This window comes from Lissotriton vulgaris, chromosome 12 (genome assembly GCF_964263255.1).
Source record: "Lissotriton vulgaris chromosome 12, aLisVul1.2, whole genome shotgun sequence".
Classification (NCBI taxonomy): Eukaryota; Metazoa; Chordata; class Amphibia; order Caudata; family Salamandridae; genus Lissotriton; species Lissotriton vulgaris.
Genome location: NC_141700.1, coordinates 416,181,048 through 416,203,958, shown reverse-complemented (window position 1 = coordinate 416,203,958; position 22,911 = coordinate 416,181,048). Strand labels below are relative to the sequence as shown.

The window sequence follows — 22,911 nt, the reverse complement described above, 5'->3', positions numbered from 1 at the left end:
TGATGAAACCCCATTGAAATCATTGCTGATTCAAATTGGCTAGCTGGTGATTCTCTTGGTGTTTCATCCCAGTGGTAATTGAAGTCACCCATTACTAGGAGTCGTTTGTACCTTGAGCAGAGGTCAGTAATGGTCTCTAAAAAGAGATTATCGAATCTGGGAGTACATTAGGTATATGACTATCAAGAGCAGTTTCTAAAATGAAAAGAAATTTAAATTAAGAAGTGGCAGCAACAGTCTTGCTCCCCTCAGCCCCACACCCACCCTCCTAATGACAGGAAAGAGTGTCTACCAACATTGTCTCCCTAGTGTGGGGGGCATTTTGCACTTTCACTGCCCCTTACCACTAGGGTTTACTCTGCGGGGAAGGACAGTGAAAATCAGCCATTCGATCGCCCACTCTAAATCTGATGGGTGGCCAAATGGCCCAATCTCTAACAGTCCTTACTCTGTCAGGTCATCAGAGGAGTATGTCAGCAACAGAGACAGAGCAGCCTACGCCGCTGACATAATTAATGCCCACCTGCCTCTAAATCAGGCAGGTTAGCCATCAGTCAGGTGGAGAGGGTAATCCATTGCTATTTCAACAGAGTGCCGTCTCCACCAAAGTCTAAATCAGTCCATAAGTCTTGTTGCACTAAATCAGTACCTTTAAGATGAAGGAAATATTATATGAGTGAAGAATGACTTAATGGGCTTTGTTGTCGATGATCAAATCCTCCCCATCCAGGGACAAGAAACTTATGGTAAGTTACCCTCTTATGCCTTTGTTTCTAAAAAAGAAATAGGACTTCCAAAAAAGAAAGTGGGAAGACATACAACAGGCTGTAAAGGAAAAACAGAGCCAAGAATTCTGGAAATTAGTAGCGTGTGGCTACAGAACACTAGATCCCAATGTAAATTTGAAATTGCAGGGGTGACCCAGGTGTCATATTTCCAGGCATAATATACATCTGGCTCCACGGTCGACCCCTAAATTATTCTGGACCTGTAGTGCCTTTTTCTATTCAAACCATGAGGTTACACAGAAATTGAGCACATGAAGCAGGGAGAAAGTGCCAGGTCCAGATAACATTCTGGGGAATAGAACAGTGAACCCATGTTCTGGTTCTGTTTTATATGAAAAACTGTCAATGCAATACTTACATGTGGCAATATACCAGTGTCATGGAAGACAGCAGAAATGTATAAATGAGACCATTGGAATAATTGCCCGATATCACTTCTGGATTGCCTTAGGAACATTTTGTGGGAGACTGGTCCTACAGAGGCTACAAGAGTGGGCAGGTGGACACAGGATTTTAACTAAAGCAAAAGCAGGGTTCTGTAAAGAGAGGGGACTTTAGATCAAGAGCCAATGTATAGTCCATTAGTATGAAGTATGCCCACCTCAAAAATGAGACCACTTCTTTATTATGACCTAAAAAGTTGACAGACTGTGATTGGTAAACATCATGAAACAATAAGATTCCAGTCTGATTGAGCTTGTCTGACTATTGCATTTAAATATTGTGGCTTGTGTCTGTTATGGCCGGGACAGGAATTTGACAAAGTATTTCGGCACTGTACTGAAGTCTGCCAAGATTGCACTTTAGCCCCTGTTCTTTTGAATGTTTTTAGAAATAGCCTGGATGCTGTTTTAAAAGGGATTGAATGTCATGTCCCCTGCTTGAGATTAAACCATGTCCCCCTTTTATTATATGGTGATGACACAATTGTATACGCCTGCACGAAAATGGATTGGTGCTACTCCTAGCCGGGTTTAACATTTGTTTTACCTTGAATCTGAACTTGTTATCTGAAGTCAAAGGTATTGGAAGTAGATTCTAAACAAAAAAAATGAAAAAAAGGTTATGTCCTAATGGATATGTTCGTGATCAAATTAGGGATTTTGATTATTTGGGGGTACAGTTTGCTGAATCTTGCAAATTGACCAAACAGATAAAGAAATGGAAACATTTCTAGCTTAAATGTGGCTGGTCTGTAGTCTTTTAATCAGAAATTTGAGAGCTGTACTTGTTCAGCTGCCTTGAATGTTTAAAAAGCTTGCTACCTCGGTAGGTCTCTATCTGGGGTTGAACTGTGGGACACAGTGTCAAGTTAAAAGTTAGTAGATATTTGAGAAACTTGTTTCAACAATAAACAGTCTCTCTCCCAAGCCACTCCTACTCTGCTATTAGACGAGGAGCTAGGTAACCTAAGTGTCTCCCACTCAGCCCACTAAAGACTACTATTGTTCTGGATACATCTCTGGACTGAACCTAATTGGACCTCATACAATTTTTGATATTATCTGCACATAAGTATTTTTGTATCTCCACTGAAACAAAGCTTAATCATTTGTTTCCAAATCTAAAAATCATGTGTATGTCAGGAAGAACTGCCTAGAAGTTTATCCTAGATATTTAGGGCCTGATTTAGATTTTGGCAGACAAGGTACTCTGCTAATCAAACTCTCAATCAGCCCACCTCATTTTGAGATAGACTGACCTTTAGTATTCTGTCTATGGAGCAGCCCTTGACCCGTGGTGTATCACTTTATCTGATGGCCTGACAGAGCGGGCTGTTGAATAAAGCACATTGCACTGTCCATCCTATTTAGGGTAGGTAGTATAATGACCTTTTTTCCCTTCTGTCACCTTCAGGAATAACCTACCATGGCGTACAGGAAAAATCCAATAATGACCTCCTTCCATGGAAGAAAACTCCTGAGGAAAACGAGGGTCATTAGTTATTTGGGACTTTGTTTATGAAAACCAAAAACATCTCACAATTTTTGTGGGCAGGCATCAAAACCGACAACGGCAGTACATCAAAATGTTAGTACACTGAAAGGTACTGCTGTGACAGCAGTTCATTTCAGCGTACAGAGATGACAGCAAGGCTACTGGCCAGCTCTAAATATGGCAGGCCGAGTACCCTCAGGATGGCGAAAGTAATGTCCTCCACCATCCAGATAGACAGTACTCCATCTACCAAACTCAAAATCAGGAACTTACATTGGTGTAATCATATCACAAAAAAGCCACTGTACTTGCTATTAGAGTCATATCTCAAGAGAATCCCAACATTTCAATTTCTTTTTGTTGATCATTTTTTTATCAAAATTATAAATGTAACTTATTGTTTTTCACCATTCAGGACACGTGGACGATTTTACAGAGCTCCTCTTCTTACAGATTTCATATCTTGCGAGTAGCATCAGATAAAATAATAACCGCATCATCAGAATGGTAAAACCTGTTCTCTCTTTCTGTTATTCCAAACAGAATAAGAATGGAGCTTACCTTGATTGAATGATGAAAACTTGATGAGATACTTTTACCTACATTGCTCCAGAAGGGAGCAGGTTTTTCAATATATAAACACGTGGACATCATTTACTTGGAGCTGCTCATACTTTATACATCTTCCATTTGACTGATATGATGGCTAGATTTGCAAGGTCTAGTAGATTCTGTGGAGAGTAAATAAGTGATTGTGCTTTAACAACTCAGATTTGACTGTAGAATAAAGAGTACTTAAAGATACTTGAAGTACGTTGTTGAGTTCCAGCAGTGGTAAGTCTCTTTTCAATACATTATGAGTTGCACTTAAATTTGCATCCACCGCTTGACACAGCACTTGGTACCAGCTTGGTATTTCTTTCTTTTTAGCGGATATATTTTCCTTCTCCAAAAAATAAATGTAATAGTCAATCCATGATAAAACTTGCACATATTTAAATCTGATTTGTGCCCTTCAGTATTATCTGCTAGGTAGTTTCAAGGTTGCAATATATCCTCCTCTATTAGTTGGCTCCTGTATACAATTCTTGCCTCTCTCAGTGGAGCACTTAGTTGAACTTCCAAAAGCCCAGGTGTGCCTACTGAATACCAAATCAGGGATAATTTGTATGATATTGTTTATTTACTTGTTTCAAAACATCAAACAATAGCTTTGCAGTTATTTGTAATATATTCAATCTAACTTTTTTTCCAGTCAATTTGGGTAGAACATTTGTATAGAAAATGCCCTTTCTATACATCCTCCAACATTTGCTGCAATAATAATCCTTTTTTGTTTGGGCTGAAAAACAAAACAAGAGTCTGCCTTTTTTTTATTTGGAATGCTTAGCAATATATCTTGACGTCTGGCAGTGCACACCCCTCTGTATTTAAGTTTCCTATTTTTTTCAGGAATGCCTAACACCTTTTGAAGCCCACATGAAAGAATTGATCTTACTTTGACATTTGGCTATTTCTTTTTTATCGAAATGTAGTGGCTTACAAATAAACAGGAAAGTTTGTTTCAGTAGAATTGCCATTTTTATAAGATTCACTTGTCAATATATTGGGAGGGTCGGGTCCTATATATCTCTTTTACTACATTTTGTAACTTTCTCTCTGGAATTGTGACAATATTTTGGGAGATGTTTATTTCTAGGTCTCTGATGTCTTTCCAAATGTGAATATCTTTGGCTTTCATGTTCCATGCCCTTATCGCTGACTTTGCTTCCTTTACTAAATAGCTTGACACTGTTCCAAAATTGTGTGTTAATTCTTCAACTTTTAGGAGGGTCTTGCGTATATCTGATGTACGTATTGTTAGATCATCTGCTCACAGCATCACTTTGTTCTTACAATTCCCACACCTAAACGACATGATGTCTCTAACCCATATAACGAGTTTGCAAAAACAACAGGTGATGGACCGAATGAGGATCAATGTCACACATTCAACCCAGTCAAGAGATCTGGGTCATAATCCATCGTTTTTTTGCACTCCACACCACCCTGGGTTAGACAATGGCGATATGCAAATCAGCTCTGACCCTGTGCCCCATGGGAACAGTCCAGTCCGAACTACAAAAGCCATGTCCTTCCCAGAACGGAATCAAGCATCCGAGGACCGGACCGGTTTCGAGGTAACACCTCTCATCAGCCCGGCTAGCTTGACTCCAGTGGTGTGGAGTGCCTGGGACCCACGTCTGGGCATCCCCAGTACACTTATAGCGAGTTTGCAAAAACAACAGGTGATGGACCGAATGAGGATCAATGTCACACATTCAACCCAGTCAAGAGATCTGGGTCCTAATCCATCGTTTTTATGCACTCCACACCACCCTGGGTTAGACAATGGCGATATGCAAATCAGCTCTCACCCTGTGCCCCATGGGAACAGTCCAGTCCGAACTACAAAAGCCATGTCCTTCCCAGAACGGGATCAAGCATCCGAGGACCGGACCGGTTTCGAGGTAACACCTCTCATCAGCCCGGCTAGCTTGACTCCAGTGGTGTGGAGTGCCTGGGACCCACGTCTGGGCATCCCCAGTACACTTATAGCGAGTTTGCAAAAACAACAGGTGATGGACCGAATGAGGATCAATGTCACACATTCAACCCAGTCAAGAGATCTGGGTCCTAATCCATCGTTTTTTTGCACTCCACACCACCCTGGGTTAGACAATGGCGATATGCAAATCAGCTCTGACCCTGTGCCCCATGGGAACAGTCCAGTCCGAACTACAAAAGCCATGTCCTTCCCAGAACGGAATCAAGCATCCGAGGACCGGACCGGTTTCGAGGTAACACCTCTCATCAGCCCGGCTAGCTTGACTCCAGTGGTGTGGAGTGCCTGGGACCCACGTCTGGGCATCCCCAGTACACTTATAGCGAGTTTGCAAAAACAACAGGTGATGGACCGAACGAGGATCAATGTCACACATTCAACCCAGTCAAGAGATCTGGGTCCTAATCCATCGTTTTTTTGCACTCCACACCACCCTGGGTTAGACAATGGCGATATGCAAATCAGCTCTGACCCTGTGCCCCATGGGAACAGTCCAGTCCGAACTACAAAAGCCATGTCCTTCCCAGAACGGAATCAAGCATCCGAGGACCGGACCGGTTTCGAGGTAACACCTCTCATCAGCCCGGCTAGCTTGACTCCAGTGGTGTGGAGTGCCTGGGACCCACGTCTGGGCATCCCCAGTACACTTATAGCGAGTTTGCAAAAACAACAGGTGATGGACCGAATGAGGATCAATGTCACACATTCAACCCAGTCAAGAGATCTGGGTCCTAATCCATCGTTTTTTTGCACTCCACACCACCCTGGGTTAGACAATGGCAATATGCAAATCAGCTCTGACCCTGTGCCCCATGGGAACAGTCCAGTCCGAACTACAAAAGCCATGTCCTTCCCAGAACGGAATCAAGCATCCGAGGACCGGACCGGTTTCGAGGTAACACCTCTCATCAGCCCGGCTAGCTTGACTCCAGTGGTGTGGAGTGCCTGGGACCCACGTCTGGGCACACCACTGGAGTCAAGCTAGCCGGGCTGATGAGAGGTGTTACCTCGAAACCGGTCCAGTCCTCGGATGCTTGATTCCGTTCTGGGAAGGACATGGCTTTTGTAGTTCGGACTGGACTGTTCCCATAGGGCACAGGGTCAGAGCTGATTTGCATATCGCCATTGTCTAACCCGGGGTGGTGTGGAGTGCAAAAAAACGATGGATTATGACCCAGATCTTTTGACTGGGTTGAATGTGTGACATTGATCCACATTCGGTCCATCACCTGTTGTTTTTGCAAATACCGCTCTAAGTGTACTGGGGATGCCCAGACGTGGGTCCCAGGCACTCCACACCACTGGAGTCAAGCTAGCCGGGCTGATGAGAGGTGTTACCTCGAAACCGGTCCGGTCCTCGGATGCTTGATTCCGTTCTGGGAAGGACATGGCTTTTGTAGTTCGGACTGGACTGTTCCCATGGGGCACAGGGTCAGAGCTGATTTGCATATCGCCATTGTCTAACCCGGCGTGGTGTGGAGTGCAAAAAAACGATGGATTATGACCCAGATCTTTTGACTAGGTTGAATGTGTGACATTGATCCACATTCGGTCCATCACCTGTTGTTTTTGCATCTAACCCATATAACAACATGGCTAAAGGTTTAATATATAAGTCCCATAATAATCAGGAAATAGGACATCCCTCTAGTGATGTTAAGACGTTCTGTCAAGTTGCCATTAACTAACATTCTGTCCGTAGGTGACTGATATTTTTCCTGTAGTGTCTCGGGGTAGCAGTCCCTAGTTCCTATCTGGGGCAATACTTTCCATAACTGAGCCAAATAATCATGTTGAAGGCTTTGGCCGCAATGAGAGACAAAAGTCTTTCAAAAGACTTTTCTTGGTTACTGCGAGGCCAACTGTCCTCTGTCAGAAATGGGTTTATTAACTTGGGAGTGAGGTACCCCAACCAATTTAAATAATCCGTTCTGGTTGAATCAAAGCAGTTCTAACAAAATCTCTTCTTAAACCTGTGGTAGCTATGGGCCAGGCATCAGGCATCCCCAGACAAGTGTATGCTAAGGTCTATCAGTTCCAACAATTTTAAAGTAAAGTTAACTTTTCCCAAACCAGTTTATACAAATAGAGAAAAAAATAATTTAAAAAAATGACCTCAGCTCATCAAAATAGGCTAAGCTGAACAGGGGATCTGAATTATTACAGTTTAAAAGGCAAAAAGCACCAAGAAAAATTAAATCAACAACCACAAGGCACGGTTCATAGTTGATCAAGAGTTAGGCTTGATTTCAGCCTGACTGCAATGCAGAGCAGTGGTTGGATGCACCAAGCAGTTCATTCCAGGCAAGGTTTATACCGTCTGAGTTAGGGCCTGATTTAAGTGCTTTAGTGTGCAGGTGGCATGTTGGGACCTGCCAACAGGTATCATACTCAAAAATACAATGTTTCTGGTGAAACACCAGAAACATTTTCTTTTAAAAAATCATCCGAGTTTGATCAAAAAAATGCTGTAAGGCCAGAGTGCAAAGTGAGTCTTTTTTGGTCCCTGGTTTGGTCTGTTCCGATCACATGCACTAGGCCCAGCCAAACAATTGGGGTAACATTTCTATCAGGAGAAGTGCAGGTACACTGAGTTGTAGGAATTTTTTATATCCTCACAGATTTCAGAAGGTTCGGTCACAGAAATGAGAAGAACATTTATGATTTTGAGCAACATTTGACCTGTGGAGTGGGTTGTGGGAAAGAAAACATCATCAGATCTACACCAGGCATCCTACCCTGGACTCACTGGGTTTGGCCCAATACCACTGAAACCCCCATTGCCAAACAAGGTCATTTTCTTCACAGGAAATGGTGATATTTCCACTTTGCATTTTGGACATTTTGTGCCATGGGCAAGAGACTAAGCCACACAAGTGGGATGGCATTGTTATAGGACCCCATTTTTCTAGTTTCCCCCAGCTGCAATGCCAACAAGCTTTGCCCTTAGATTGGTCAGACCATTTCCTAATAAAATTTCATCTGGGTAACCACCACTTAGCCGTTAGCCCCACCGTTGGAACCATTAAATCACTGAAAAGAAATTGGAAAAATCTGGACATTGAACGCCTTATGTCCACTTTAAGCTTGACTACTCCAGAGGAAGCCTTCAACACTGGAGACATCGAATTGGCAGCCACCAACGTCAATAAATGGCTTACAGACGCTTTGGACACCTGCCTGCCTCTAACCCACCAAAAAACCACTTCCCACAAACCACCTGCCCCGTGGTATAATGAGCAACTGAAAGCCATTAAATCTAAATGCAAATGATTGGAACGCCTGTGGAGGAAGGACTATTCCCCGGCTGCCAATCTACTTTACAAAGGTGAGCTCAAGCTCTACCATAAAGCCTGCAAGTATGCAAGGTCTACCTACATTACTAAATCCATAACCGAAGCTTCTAACAAATCCAAAACTCTTTTCAATCTTGTAAAAGAGCTTGCAGGCGCAAATACCACCTCCAAACCTCCTCCCCTTGACAGTGTGCAATGTGAGGAACTGGCGAATTATTTCACTTCCAAGATCAAGACCATTCATCAAGACATAACTATACAACAGCAAGCCCAGTCCACAAATATGCAAAACCCCACATCTGATGTAGAGGTCATCCCGACCCAAACCCATTTGTCCCACACGCCCCTCGATTCATGGCCTGAGATAAACGTCCAAGGGCTACGGGACATCTTAGGAAAGGTCAAATCTGGGTCTCCAGTCGACCCCCTTCCGATCTCCATTCTTAGACTCCTTGACACTCCTCTCCTTGCCGTGCTATGTCAAATTTTAAACTTATCCCTTACCACAGCTACGGTCCCCTCATCTTGGAAACACGCCATGGTTCCCCCCTTCTTAAGAAACCAGCGGCTGATCCCAAGATTTTGGCTAATTTTCGTCCAATCTCCCTTTTGCCTGCACTCTCCAAGATACTGGAAAGGCATGTCCATGAACATCTCTCCAAATTTACTGAGGCCAACAACATCTTGCACCCCTCCCAATCTGGTTTCCGTGCGGGATTCTCGACGGAAACCACCCTACTTGGAGTGGTGGAAAACCTTCGACAGCTGGTCGACTCGGGTAACACGGCCGCGCTGATCCTTTTGGACCTCAGCGCGGCGTTTGATACCATTTCACATCAAACATTACTTACATCTCTCTCCAAGATAGGCATAAGAGGAAAGGCATTAGAATGGATTGCATCCTTCTTGAAGCTCAGGACATTCCAAATCTCGTCCAGCAATGCGACATCCAAGGTCCATTTCTCTCCATACGGGGTCCCACAGGGTTCAATACTGAGCCCCCTGCTTTTCAACCTTTATGTAGCCCCGTTGGCCCAGATGGCTGAAGCTGCTGGCCTTACCATGTACACATATGCTGACGATTCCCAAATAGTTTTTTCTCTGTCTAACGATAATCTTGAAACTACTTCACGTCTTCAGGCAGGCCTTAGGGACTTTTCATCGTGGATGAACAAAAACCTGCTTAAACTTAACGGCAGTAAAACCGATGTCCTGATAGTAGGCCCCGACCAGAACCTCTGGAACTCCAGACATTGGCCATCTGAAATGGGCCCTCTGCCATTACCATCTCACCAGGTTCGCAACCTGGGCATTATTATTGACAGAGAACTAACTATGGAGCCTCAGGTGAACGCCCTCTCAGCCATCTGTTTCACAATCTTAAGATGGCTCAGAAAGATCATATGGATGCTCCCTGACGACACTCAAAAAACGGTGATCAATGCATTAATTACCTCCCGCTTGGACTACAGGAATGTCCTTTATTTAGGGGCATCTCAAGCTACTACAAAGCGCATCCAATTGGTCCAGAATGCAGCAGCCAGGCTGCTCTGCAAATGCAACAAGAGAGACCGTATGTCTAGCCACCTTAAGACACTCCACTGGCTTAAAATTGAAAACAGGGTCAAATTTAAGACTCTCAGCTTTATGCACAGGATAAAGTGGGGCAAGGCACCTAAATATCTCCAGACCCTTGTGCACACATATATGCCTGCCCGCTGCCTAAGATCTGCCGCCCAAGGTCTCTTCTGTGTCCCTAAGATACGTCGGGCAAGGATGGGAGGTAGATCTTTCTCCCTCCTTGGCCCAAAACTCTGGAATTCCCTTCCCCAACCACTGCGCCTTGAAAGTAGGTATGTGTACTTCCGTAAAGCCATTAAGACCTGGCTTTTTAATCAGTGACCTGCCTGTCCTCCCATTTACATTCCTTTCCTACTCCGCTAGTTCATTATTATGCTTAGTGCCGGGAAACCCTTTTTGGGCAACTGTTGCGCTCTATAAGCCAAATAAATAAATAAATAAATAAATAGGAAAAGTGTGGAAATGTTGGGAGACAGGAATGTTGTGAATACTCACAGATTCTTGAAGTTTCTGTCAGAGAAATGTGAGAAAAATGCATGATTTTAAGCAAAGTGTGAGGTTTTCACAGGAAATGTTGCTGTCCCCATGTTGTGCTTTGGTGCTCCTTGTGCCACAGGTGCTAGGCCAAGCTGTGCAAGTGGGGTAGAGTTTTTTTTCAAGAGAATTGTGGATACCCTGGGTGGTTGGATTTTGTGGATCCCTGCAGAATCCCAAAAAATGTATCACAGAAATATAAGGAAAATGTCAGATTTTATGCAAAGTTTAGGATTTGCAAAGTATAATGGGTACAAAAACCTCATGGGATGCGCACAAGACACACTACCTAGAATGACCCGGGGTGCCTAGTTAAAAAAATGTATGAGTGTGGTAAATTTCCTATGGTAATGGCTGTGCACATGCCCAAATACAGCAGCTTCTTCCATGACAAAACAGGTGATTTTTACAGGAAATGTCTCAATCTTTTGTTCTGGGGCCTTTCATGTCATGGGTCTTAGGCTGAACTAACAAGTGGGATAGCACTTTTATCAGGAGAAGAGTGAGAATGCTTGATGGGTTGAAATGTTATGGATCCCTACCGATTCCTTAAACTTCATCAAAGAAGTGTGAAGAAAATGTGTGTTTTCTGGCAAAACGTGAGGTTTGCATGGCATTTGTGGTAATAAGATGTTGTGGGATCAATGTAAAGCCCACCTCTATAGACTCCTCAGGGTGTTTGGTTTAAAAACAATTTCAGGGTTTGGTAGGTTTCCCTGGGTGGTTGCCGAGCAAGGCTCTAAATACCCCAGTTGTCTGCATCATCAAAACTGGTCATTTTTGGATAGAAAATGTTGATGTTTCCATGTTGCATTTTGGCGCCTTTTGTATCAGAGGTGCCAAGCCACACAAGCAGAGTACACTTTTTATTCCTACAGAATAGGATAGCATTTTTTATTATGAATTGAATTTCTCACCGTTATTGCTTTCCAACTGTAAGACAGTGTGCAAAAAAGACGACATTTTGAAAATTGTCCTCTGAATCCCAAAAGTATGCGTAAAACCAAATTCAGTGGTGAACAAATACCCACTATTTCTAAACTCAGGATCTTGAGTACATTTAAAAAATTCACAGGTTTCCTTCATTCTCATTTTTCATTAGATTTTGCCATATAAATTGCTGAATGATCAAAGTACTGCAAAAATCATAACAATCTGCAGCTCAGTTGTTGGCTCTGGGTACCATGTGTTTTTGGGCAACCTCCAAACACAAAATAATTTGCCCACTGGGGCAAAAAAATTAAAGATGAAAACGATGTCATCAGTTGCTATTCTTTCATACTTTTTCACAATTTTTTTATTACAGCAATCAGTTTCTTTTGGAAAAGAAAGAGCAACTTACAAAAATAACCCCTTGCAAAATTGAGAATTTTGTCTGGTTTTCAGAAATGTATAGCTGTACAGGTTCACCATGCGTGCCTTACCTGTTTCCCACTTAGATTGCAAGCAGGGTGAAACTGGATAAAAAGAAAAGATAGACTACCAGTTTAAAAAAAAAACTTAAAACAGTGGTGAATAAAGGGGTTTTATTTTACCACTTTACTTGTTCATGAAAGCTGGGACAATGAAGATCCTAAGCCAACAAACCTTTAGTTGATGCCCTGTTAGGGGGAAAAAATATGCCTTCTTGCACCACACATTTTATCCATTTTGTCAACATGAACACATTTGTTCTATAGTTTAGGTATTTTTTTGGTTTCCTTTGGGGAACTACACAAAGCTTGGATGCCTTTAGAATCCCCAAGATGTGGAAGACATGAGGCACATTTGGCCTGCATACCTTTTGTGGGGAAAAATTATGAAGGTGAAGTCCCAAAGTGCCCCAAATATCAAATAAATGGTTTGGCACTCAAGGTTGAAAATCCTAAGAAGTTAATGGGTTAAGTTGGACTAGCTGCCATCCATAAGGGTGAAGGAGGTTATCGCCATGGCCAAACTCCTGTCTGCCAAACTAATAGATCACTTCAGGCTCTGTGGAAATTTCTGTACCTTTACATGAGCTGTGGTCATGTTAGCTCCTTTGAGGGCACAAAACATCTGGTGGACGTTTACCATGCTCCTGATGGCCATGCACCAAATAGTTTTTCAGATACAAACTCCCAAAGCAAGAGTTTGTTTCTAAAAAAAAAGAAAAACATATGTACCCCACACCTTGGGCTTTTTTCTGTCATGGCAATGTAGGCCATAATTCTTTTTTGTTCATGGCAAACAGAAAATAGGATATCAGACTGTCCGCTAAATATAGGAGGGAAGTCTGATGTTCTTAATGTAATAGCCCCTACTTTGTCAGGCCATTGGAGTACGATTTCTGACAGCTGATCCAGCGGAGCAAAGCCATTAAAAAACTGACAGCCTGCCTGACTCATAAACAATAAATCAGGTCCTTAGCCTTTTTTTATGGAAATGAAAAATTTCCAATTGGCAAGGTCCAAAGCTGTGACTGACAAGGATCCCTCTAAGTCACATATGTCATTGTAAAGTTCCAGCAGTTAGTTTTGGATCCAAAAACGCCAAGCCTTAATGTCATGGATACCAACAGTGCTTCGATGATTTTATAGATTTGCACCATGCCTGAGTCCAAGGTTGTACATTCAGATTTAGTCACTTTTTAAAATTCAAACTTCTCCAGGGCTCCACGAGGCCAAATATCTTCACTGCGAGGTCCTACTGAACCACTTTTCATCACAGCAAAAAATCTTTAAATTGAACAGCGTTGGATTTCTTGCCCACCTTGGGTTTGACCTTCATGGGAAAGCCCCAGTCCTTTCTTGTTTCAGTCCACCAACTTTTGTAAATTCAGGGAAAGTTCCTAATGATCAGTCCTGAAGCCCGTAGCTCCTCAGAACAGGCTTCTAGGCACCAGGTCATTCCCCAGCCAGATCTACTGTAGGGTCCAGGCCTCTATGATTAGCTGGACCCTCTTAGGATAAAGGCTCCTCTTGCTTTTTCTATCCCTGGAGCAAGAAAACAGTAAGGAATTCCTGAATCCTTGTTTGAGTTCTCTTTCACTAGCAGAAGTCAGGAGCCTTTTTCCAGCATCGCTTTATTCATCAAATGAAGTCTTCACAGGTCCAGCTAAGTTTGGAGGAGGTGGTGGTGGAGGTGAGCAATTATTCCTGTGCACTAGTCAGCGATTCTTGAAATCCTACCACCCAATTCCAACTATTCCCTTACAGTCTCTCACCTACTTTTGCATTGTATCCTCTTTGCTGTACTGTAAAATTACCCAGGAGTCCCTGCTTCAAAATGCAAAAACCAGTGACCAATTACTCTGCTATTTATATAAGTTATCCTTTCACCTAAAGAATTAAGGACCCGATTAGTGTCCGGTGGACCACCACGGACAAGCCGTCAGTGGCGGTCTGTCCGACATGCGGAGTATCAGTTGGACCACCGGATTACAAGGCCTGTGGTCGAAGTGATTTGGGCAGGGGGAAAGACCGCCTCCTCCAACAGGCTCAACAAGCCCATCGGGGTGTGGGTAGATATTAATCCCTACAATGGGGGCAGTGCCTGGCAAGGTACAGCCATAGGGATTACGATGTCCATGTCCCTCTGCCTTTACAGACAGAGCCCCCTCCCCATGTGGGCCTCCACCACAGGGTCCGGGGCCCATGTGGTGCCCCCCAAACATCCATACACCAGGTGCCAGGCACCACATGGTGCCTGGCACACGGTGTATGAATGTTCAAAAACATCCCTTTTATCGCAGCTTGTGTTGCGGCCCTTTTCGGGGCTGCAGCACAAGCTGCAATGGAAAAAGGAATGTTTACAACCGCCTGTATGGCAACTGAATCACAATTTGGCTGTAGGGACCGCAGAATCTTTGTCAGATGGTCTAGAGACCGAAACAATGGTAATCAGATGCTCGTCCAACCGCCATCATAATGAAGCCCTATAACTGTTTTTCACTGATATTTTGACAAGAGTCTGGCTTTCTGGATAGGTCATAGGAATGAATTGGAGAAATCCCCCATTGCACCTTCAAGCTAAAAGAGGTAGTACTAAAGTTGCACCACCTGTGAAAGGTTCCACCCACAAAGCATATAAACATTAGGATCTAGCAAGCCCAGTACTCTGTGTCTCATGGTCCACATAAATGGGACTGGAATGCAGAGGAAAAAGTTGTGTCGCAGATTACGTTTTTCCAGGCAATTTGTTCCGTTCTTTCCCAGCCTTACCTTTGATCTTGGGTAATATGTCTAACCAATACTTTTCAAGTTTTGGGCATTTCCAAAATATTTGTAAAAGTGTCCTAGGTTCCCACATCCTCTCTTACAATGACCACATTTCCTGTTGTCTATAACATTCACATGATCTGGTGTGTAGTAACATCTGTTTCAAATTTTGAAAGTCGTTTCACTACTTTATGCATGTCTAGTTAAATTATTCACCAGACGAAAAAGTGCTCTCCTTGACGTTTGCCTAACATGAAGACTAACTCTTTCGACAAACTGATTCTGAGTTTAGCAGAAAGTAGATCTTAGAAATTGCTCAAATCCACTGTGGCTTCTGGTAGCTCCTCTCTTAACTATTGGGTGAAGCACTCAATAGTCTGATTCGCATGTAATGAAGGCATTCCTTCTCAGGAAGCTTATATTCATGCTTAATCTTTTCAAATGTTTTGATAGAATCACATTAAAAGAGGTCTCACAATCTATACCATCCTCTTCTCTTCCAGGTTAGGAACTGGGAACAATCTGTATCCAGGGTAAACTCTGTGTTGCCAAATAGTGAGATTTTAGATGATGGTCATGTGGCCACCTGTAGCACACTTGTTACCTGGTCCCGTGTTTTCAGGGTGACCTGGGTGACTGGTGAGATTTATAGATTCAGCACCTTGTTGGTTGTGTAGAACACAAAGAAAATGCCCTTCCATTTCTTAGATTCTGTGGAAATGTTTTTCTCATTGTTCTTGAAAAAAAGTTCAAAACAACTGTTTCCAATTCGCTAATGTTGTATTTGAATCATTACAAAATATTTTCCCTATATTATTTAAACTTATGTTGAATTTGGCTTTGCCAGCTTTTTTTTATATTCAGAATTTTGAATGTTATTACATTTTCATAATTTCAATCTGTTTCCTCCTACCATTAACCTAAATGCCAGTTGTGACTCTTTTATTTATTTTGTTAGTGTGTTTCATGAATTTTCAGGGAGGTTATAATGCTGTAGCAGGTTCCCAATATCTTTAATTTTGCTCTCCAATTTTAGATTTTTCACCTGCTTCTTTTCCAAGTTTACGTTTGAAATTTTAGTTATTATCCATTTTAACAAGCTTTGGATGCATCCTATACTATTTCTAGTGTTGGAGCCTTTCCTCAACTCCAAAACTTCCATTGAATAATATTTATTCTCCTCTTTTTTCTCTTGAAGTAATAATAATTTATAGTCCATTGTCCATTTTGGAAATTTCAGTACAGCAGGAAACTTTAGCTTTAGGTCCACTGTTGCATGGTCTGAAATGTGGATTAGTTAATGTTCAACATCTACCACATAAGGCACTTGTGATCAATGAGCTAGAAAGAAGTCTAAACGTGAGTAGTGTTCATATTTGTTGAGTGGTATTTATATCCTCTTTGAGTACCTTCCCTCTGTCTTCATACATTACAAAACCCTACATTTGAATACTATTCAGCAGGCATTGTCATACTTTTGGTTTTTTAACGGTGAGGGGGATGATGATTTATCTAATTCATTGTACAATAGGGTATTATAATCTACACCTATTACTACTGGCCCTGGAAAATCTAGATGGTTCGGTATTAAGCCATATTGGGATGTGAAATAATCAGTGTTGTCCCTTTAGTTTCCTGAATGCAAATACTATTTCATTACAATTTAATTTAGCAAATCCTCACAGATCAATGTGATCTCTCTTAGATTGTGAAATTTCTGTTCCACAGTTCTGTCTAATCACAATTTCTACTCCCTTTAAGTAACACGATTGGCATGTGCATATGACCTGTTGTAGCCACCTTTTGTTTCCAAATCGGGCCTCATAATCAGTGCTGGTTAGATGGGTTTCTTGCAGAATCAATATCTGAGAATTGCAGGCTTGAAGCTACTCTAATGACATTCTTTGTTTCCATTCTATTCTGAGGCTTTTTACATTTCATATTATGAGTGGTGATCCAATGGTCTGTCGGTTACCTGTCTGAGTCATTCTTTTTTTTTAAATTATGCATTATTCTGCATAATACGATACCCAGTGAAATTAAAACAATCAATTTTGGTTTTGTTTTCCTCAAGTGCTCCCCATTCAGTTCATTCCCTCTCAGTGGAACCCTGCCTCAACATCGTTGGCAATAACTAACTGAAAGTCATTGGAGTATACTCTGACCAACAAGATTCTGCTGCTCTATTCTGAGCCCTTGCCTGCTAGTTTCATCACTTAATGACAGATGTCTAACTGCATACCAAGTTCCTTCATCGCCACATGGTTAAAGGTATGTTTTTTCTTTAATCACCAGATGACAGGACCAAATAAAAAGGTAAATCAAGATAGAGGCCATTGCATCAGGAACTGGAAAATATTCTAATTACTAAACAATATTTTCAATGGGATAAGTATGAACATTTGGTAACTCTCCAGTTTACTTTTGAAATGATCATTGAGATGTGTAGGAATGCTTGATGATCACTTACTCGGTTTAATATACCCATTTTCTTAGAGCACATGTGCTTATAGATTTCAGATATGTATAGTCTGCAATTTATTTACCCCTCATAGCATTGGTCTCTGGTCTGTATTTGTCTTGCTGTAAACGTATCACTGAATCAGTTGCCTTTTCTGCCTCATTTCCCTGGTTACTTGTCTCCCTGGACTTGTTATAAAGAAATATTGTTTGACTTTGATGCTTATGTATTATAGCTAGTTCCAGGTGCCTTATCAGCCTTCTGCCACAGGTTATACTAGTTATTAAATGCCTTTCACCAAGTTACAGGAGAAGTGCAGTCCAGTCCTTCAGGCAGAGGGCATTTAATAACCAGGATGAAATGGTATTGTATCATTATTATGATCATCATCATTATTATTATCATCATTATTATAATTATTCTCAAAATTAGAAGCCCAGAGCAGAGCTGATCTGGATCATAGAAGATCTTACATAGATTATTCCTACTTTGGTGCACCTTCTGCTCTTCAACTTGGAGAGTGAGTAATACATTTTGGCAAGATCTATGAAGTTATATTATTTATTAATTATTGCTTTTATATGCCTTGAACAAGCGAGCAGAGAAGGGACATATTGCTGCACAACAGGCAAACTTGCCTTATAAGTCATCTTCGATTCCGATCTTTCTTTCGATTCCCATGCCACAACTGTAGCAGGTAAATGCTTTGGCATCATAAAATCCATGAGAAAGTTCTTTGACTTTCTCCCGCTCGATTCCAGAAAGACCATTGCGGTAGCCCTCATTCTCTCTCGAGTGGACTACTGCAATGGCCTCTTGGCAGGGACCAAGAAATCCACCCGACTGAAACTGCAAAGTGTCCTGCACACTGCCGCGCGTCTGGTCTTAAAACTCCCACGCAAATCCTCTATTTCCACTGCCCTCAGATTCCTTCATTGGCTCCCCTTGCACAAGAGAATACTCTTCAAAATTCTCGTTGTAGCCTTCCGAGCCTTCCACAAATCCGGCCCAGTCTACCTGTCGAAACGCTTCCCTCATTACATCCCGGGTCGCACTCTCAGATCCTCTCAAGAAAACCTCATGACCCCCCCCAAATTCAACCTGAAGTCCAAAGGCGGTAAAACTCTCAGTACCCTGGCTATTAGAGCCTGGAACAGTATGCCAAGGCATCTTAGACTTCAGACGCAGGAGAAACCATTTAGGAAGCACCTTAAAACATGGATTTTTAATCTTTCTGACGACTGGACTAAAGCAGCCATCTAACCCTCCACCGCACTTCCTCTGATCTGGTCCCAGGTTTTTACAGCGCCAAGATGCTCCCTTCGGAGCGAACGTTAGCGCTCTATAAATATCCATCCAATATCCAATATCCAATATCCAATAAGTAAAATGGGTATAAATAGCGTTGTAGAGAATAAAGACATCCAATACTACATACAGCTAGAAGCAATCCTGGAGAAGATAAAACAATCTTAAACAGAGTCCAGTCAAATAAACTTGCACAATGGGTTTGGGATCTCTGGAACTATTCAATACAACTATGGGGAAAAATCAACATCCACTCCAGAGGAAACCTCAGATGACTTTGGTGTTTGTATGGAGCATTAAATACAACCACAATGATCACAGGGAGTCCTTCACAGCCAGCCAGCCCCAAGGCTCCCCATGCCCACAGATGATCACATTTTTATACAATTCCAATAGAATTCATGTGATCATGCACACCCAATTAAGGTCATACCAAGGATTGTGAAATAAACATTAGTGCAGCAGGATCTAATTGCATGCTAATCACACTATAACTCATCATTGGTAGATCAGAAATAAGACAGTCTGCAATCAGCATAGCAAGGAGGCTTTTCCATGTATAGTCATTATAATGCATTTTGGGTATGTCATCATTTTGATCAAATCAATTAAAGGCTATCTGACTGTTATCATAAGTCACAGGCTTGCTTATCGGAAAAGCCTGTTCTGCTAAACGCAAATCCAGCTTCTTCCCCAGTTTCCATGGGACTGTTATTCTAACCGTAGTCTCATCGTGTCCCTATAAGTACACAGCTATATGATCCAAACAATCATCAACATGTTTTTTCTACAACATCAATTAATAATCAATACTCATCAATTTATTGATCTCTTTCTGCTCCTTCCTTTCTTGCACCCTCAATCTGTCTTGCTGCTTTAATTCTCATTCACTTAAATTCTTGCTTGTTTCTGAAATCAACTTTTTATTAAGCACACAAGCAACTGCATAATCACAATAATATCTGTAGCTCCAACTGCAGCTACAAGCACTATCTCTAAAAAGAAAGTACCACAATTTCCTAATTAACTACTTATCCGTTTCCGCAGTCCTGTGTTTGACATCTCTTGTAATTCTCCAACCGTCTTCTTGTCAGGATTGTAAGTATAACATTCGGGTCGAATAATCTAACAGATGCCATGCTTACTGGCCAATATAAACATCCAGTGCTATTATATTTTGTATTACCCTTTTTCTTATTGCAGTACGTTCTACAGTCATATTATCTGTGGGGAATTGAGTGATGTGCTCCATATTGGTAGCTAGTTTTCAAGTCTCCTCTGTTTTCATCTATACTTCTTTGGGAACCACCATTGCCTTCGCATGATCCAGAAACCAGTGTGTTCTTCTTTTGCATCTTCTTTTCCCAGGATCCTTTTTAACATGCTGTACAGCAAGGAAACCATTAGCTATAAAACAAGGCTTTCCCCTGTTTTGGATAACAATGAGTATGCTCTTACACCACATGCATACCATTAAGGGACTTATTTACAAGGGCATTGTGCCACAGGCACGTCACTTTTAAAATCATTCCTGTGGCACAATGCCTTGCTCCATATTTAGAAAGTGCTGTTAAGCCACTTTTTGTGGCTTAACACCGCTTTTTAAATATGGTACCCTTTCACGCAGGTATTTCTGTGAAAGGGGAGTGAAATGGGTGTTGCTGTGGGCCTTCCACCACAACACACATTGCTTTATGACGCTGCTCCAGATTTACAAGGAGGTGTAAATCTGAGGCAGTGCCAAAAAACGCAATGCAAGAGCAGCTGTTAAAATGGCAATATGAGGAGAAATACTTTTATTACTCCTCGTTTTTGCTTTTTCTATGTGTGCTGCCTTCCGCAGCACACGTAGAAAGAACAAAACGCCATGAAGGAAGGTTTCCATCCCTGCATATAAATAATACAAATAATAATCCACATTTGTAAAGCGTGAACAATCTCCCCTTAAGGGTCTCTAGGCGTTGGGGGCCGTCGGGAAGATTAAGCAAGCTATTGCTCAGAGTCACATGATGCTGGGCTAATCTTCCACCGGCGCCCTGGATCGAACCGTGAGCCCCCGGGTTCCAGAGTCAGTCACCCTGGCCGCTGTGTCACACCTCTTCCCCACAACAATCATTAAATATGTCAGTATTTAATGATTGTTGTGCTACTTCTATGTATTCTGCAGCACACATAGAAGTAATAAATTGCCATTATGGCTAGACCATAACAGCGCTCGGAGCAATGGATTACCCAAGGACAACTGCTCTATCGGATATCAATTATATTTTGCATATTTGTTGCCTTGAAAATTTGAAGCATAATACTCTGTATTAAAATCGAATGAAATTGCATACTGCTGTCATGATTAATCAATAAGCCTTGAGAATGCCCTGGTCCAATAGACCAAGTAGGGCGAAACACGTGTCTGCTGTCTTTGCACACTCAAAAAACTTAGAAATAATACAAAAATAAGAATTCAACCAATAAAAGACTTTTTGGAAAAAGATTACCAGAAACAAAATCTTGCCTTTCTTTCAAAACTATACATCAAAACGAAACAGGATTTTCCTTGGGAGAACTAACCTTTAAAGAAATGAGGAGACAGTGCTCAAAATTTCATTGCGCAATAAATTATTTATGTGCAGGAAGGTATACCTTCCTACACATAAACAATCATTCCATGTAACGCATGTACCCTTGCACTATGGTACAAGAGTACCTGCCTTGGTGCTAGGCAGCTAATTTTAGCACCAGCCCTGGTGAACACACAGGGGTGCACAGTATTGTTGTAAATATGGTTGATCCCTGCGTTTTGGAAATGTCAGAGGGAGGCGCTGCTAAATTTAGCACAGCTCCACTCTCTGACATTTCCTTGTGCATATGCCCCTTAGTCAATGATGGCTGACTTGCACCAAGGGTGGTGTGGTGGGGCAGGGGGGGCACACAAAAAAAATAGACTCACCTTGGTGAGTTTCAGCTCAACGTCCTCCTCCCTCGGGCGTCTTCACAGGAATCTCTGATGCTGGAACCTGCACTACTTAATTCTGGCGCTGCTTTCACAACATGAAAGCAGCACCAGGATTGGATACAGCGGGCTCTCCTAGCAGTTCCAAGAGCAGTAGAGGCCTCCATGTTCTCTAACCCAGCTATCTAAGACAGCAAGATTAGAGAACTTTAAAATGCGCATGTCTCGCTGGCCAGCCCAAGACGGCCGGCCAAAGAGACATGCGCATTTTATAGCGCATAGCTCTGCTGCTGCCACCCAGCCGCGTTGGCCCCTCCCCATCCTGAGGCTTAGTTCAGGATGGGTGGCTGAAAAAAAAAATTATGATAAATTAACTTCATCACTGCTTTATTGTTCAGCTCTGTGGCTTATGATGCGATGCTCCTCTGCTCATTTGGAAGAGCCGCCCGTGCCCTTAGTTTTAAAATGAACATTGCTCTTGCCCTTCTTTTACGCTAAGCTAAAAGTGAAACTAGATTGTTGTTCTATTTCTACTTTTCTCTGTGGATAGAGGCCCCTTTCAATAATAAGTCAACTTTAAGAATAGAATGAATCGGTCGGGAGACATAACTTTGATGGATGTTAAGCTCTATATCTTGATATGATGTGTTAATACAATTAGAATTAGTAAAACTGGGATAATAATGTTGAAACTGTTCAACATGTTAATCATAATCATTTGATGTTTGACTTGGATGTCCAAAGTGACACAAACTGATACTTTCAATCAAATATTTCACCAATCAAAATGGGAGTAGTGAATGCAATTTAGGTATCCTGGCACCAGTACTCCCAGGAATTCGCTGGGTTTCCCACATTCTACAATATTAGGCTAGCAGTCCAGCCCAGTGTGCTGGTACATGCTTATGCAGCAGAGGACCAAACTGTAGGGATAATCGAAAGAACCCCACTTTTAATGTGGATGAGTTTATGATGGTGACAAATCATACACAAATGAATGCCCCTGAGAATCTGGGAAGGAACAAAATGTTATTCTTAGAGGAAATTCTCAACCAACAACCATGCATGCCTTTGGTTTATAAGCACAGGGTTTCTGTTTCCTCAAATCTTACTTTAGGGAAAAAAGCACAAGGAATATAAATTATGGAGGTAATGTGGGGGAAATAAATGTATACTTCAGTTCTATAATGTCATGTTCTCCTGCATGAAAAACTCAATTTTGCCATAGTTTGCTGCCAGGAGTATATATTTAATGCAGCTTTGCTAGTAAAGTTT

At 41.9% G+C, this 22,911-nt stretch overlaps 1 long non-coding RNA gene across 1 annotated transcript in view; it reads left to right on the top strand.

Annotated features, from left to right (window-relative positions):
* LOC147674113 (uncharacterized) overlaps positions 1-22,911 on the top strand; it is a 131,418-nt gene that overhangs the window by 77,515 nt on the left and 30,992 nt on the right. The window contains exon 5 of the long non-coding RNA XR_015302551.1: positions 16,995-17,191. This is a non-coding gene — a long non-coding RNA (uncharacterized LOC147674113). The remainder of the gene's footprint in view (positions 1-16,994; positions 17,192-22,911) is intronic.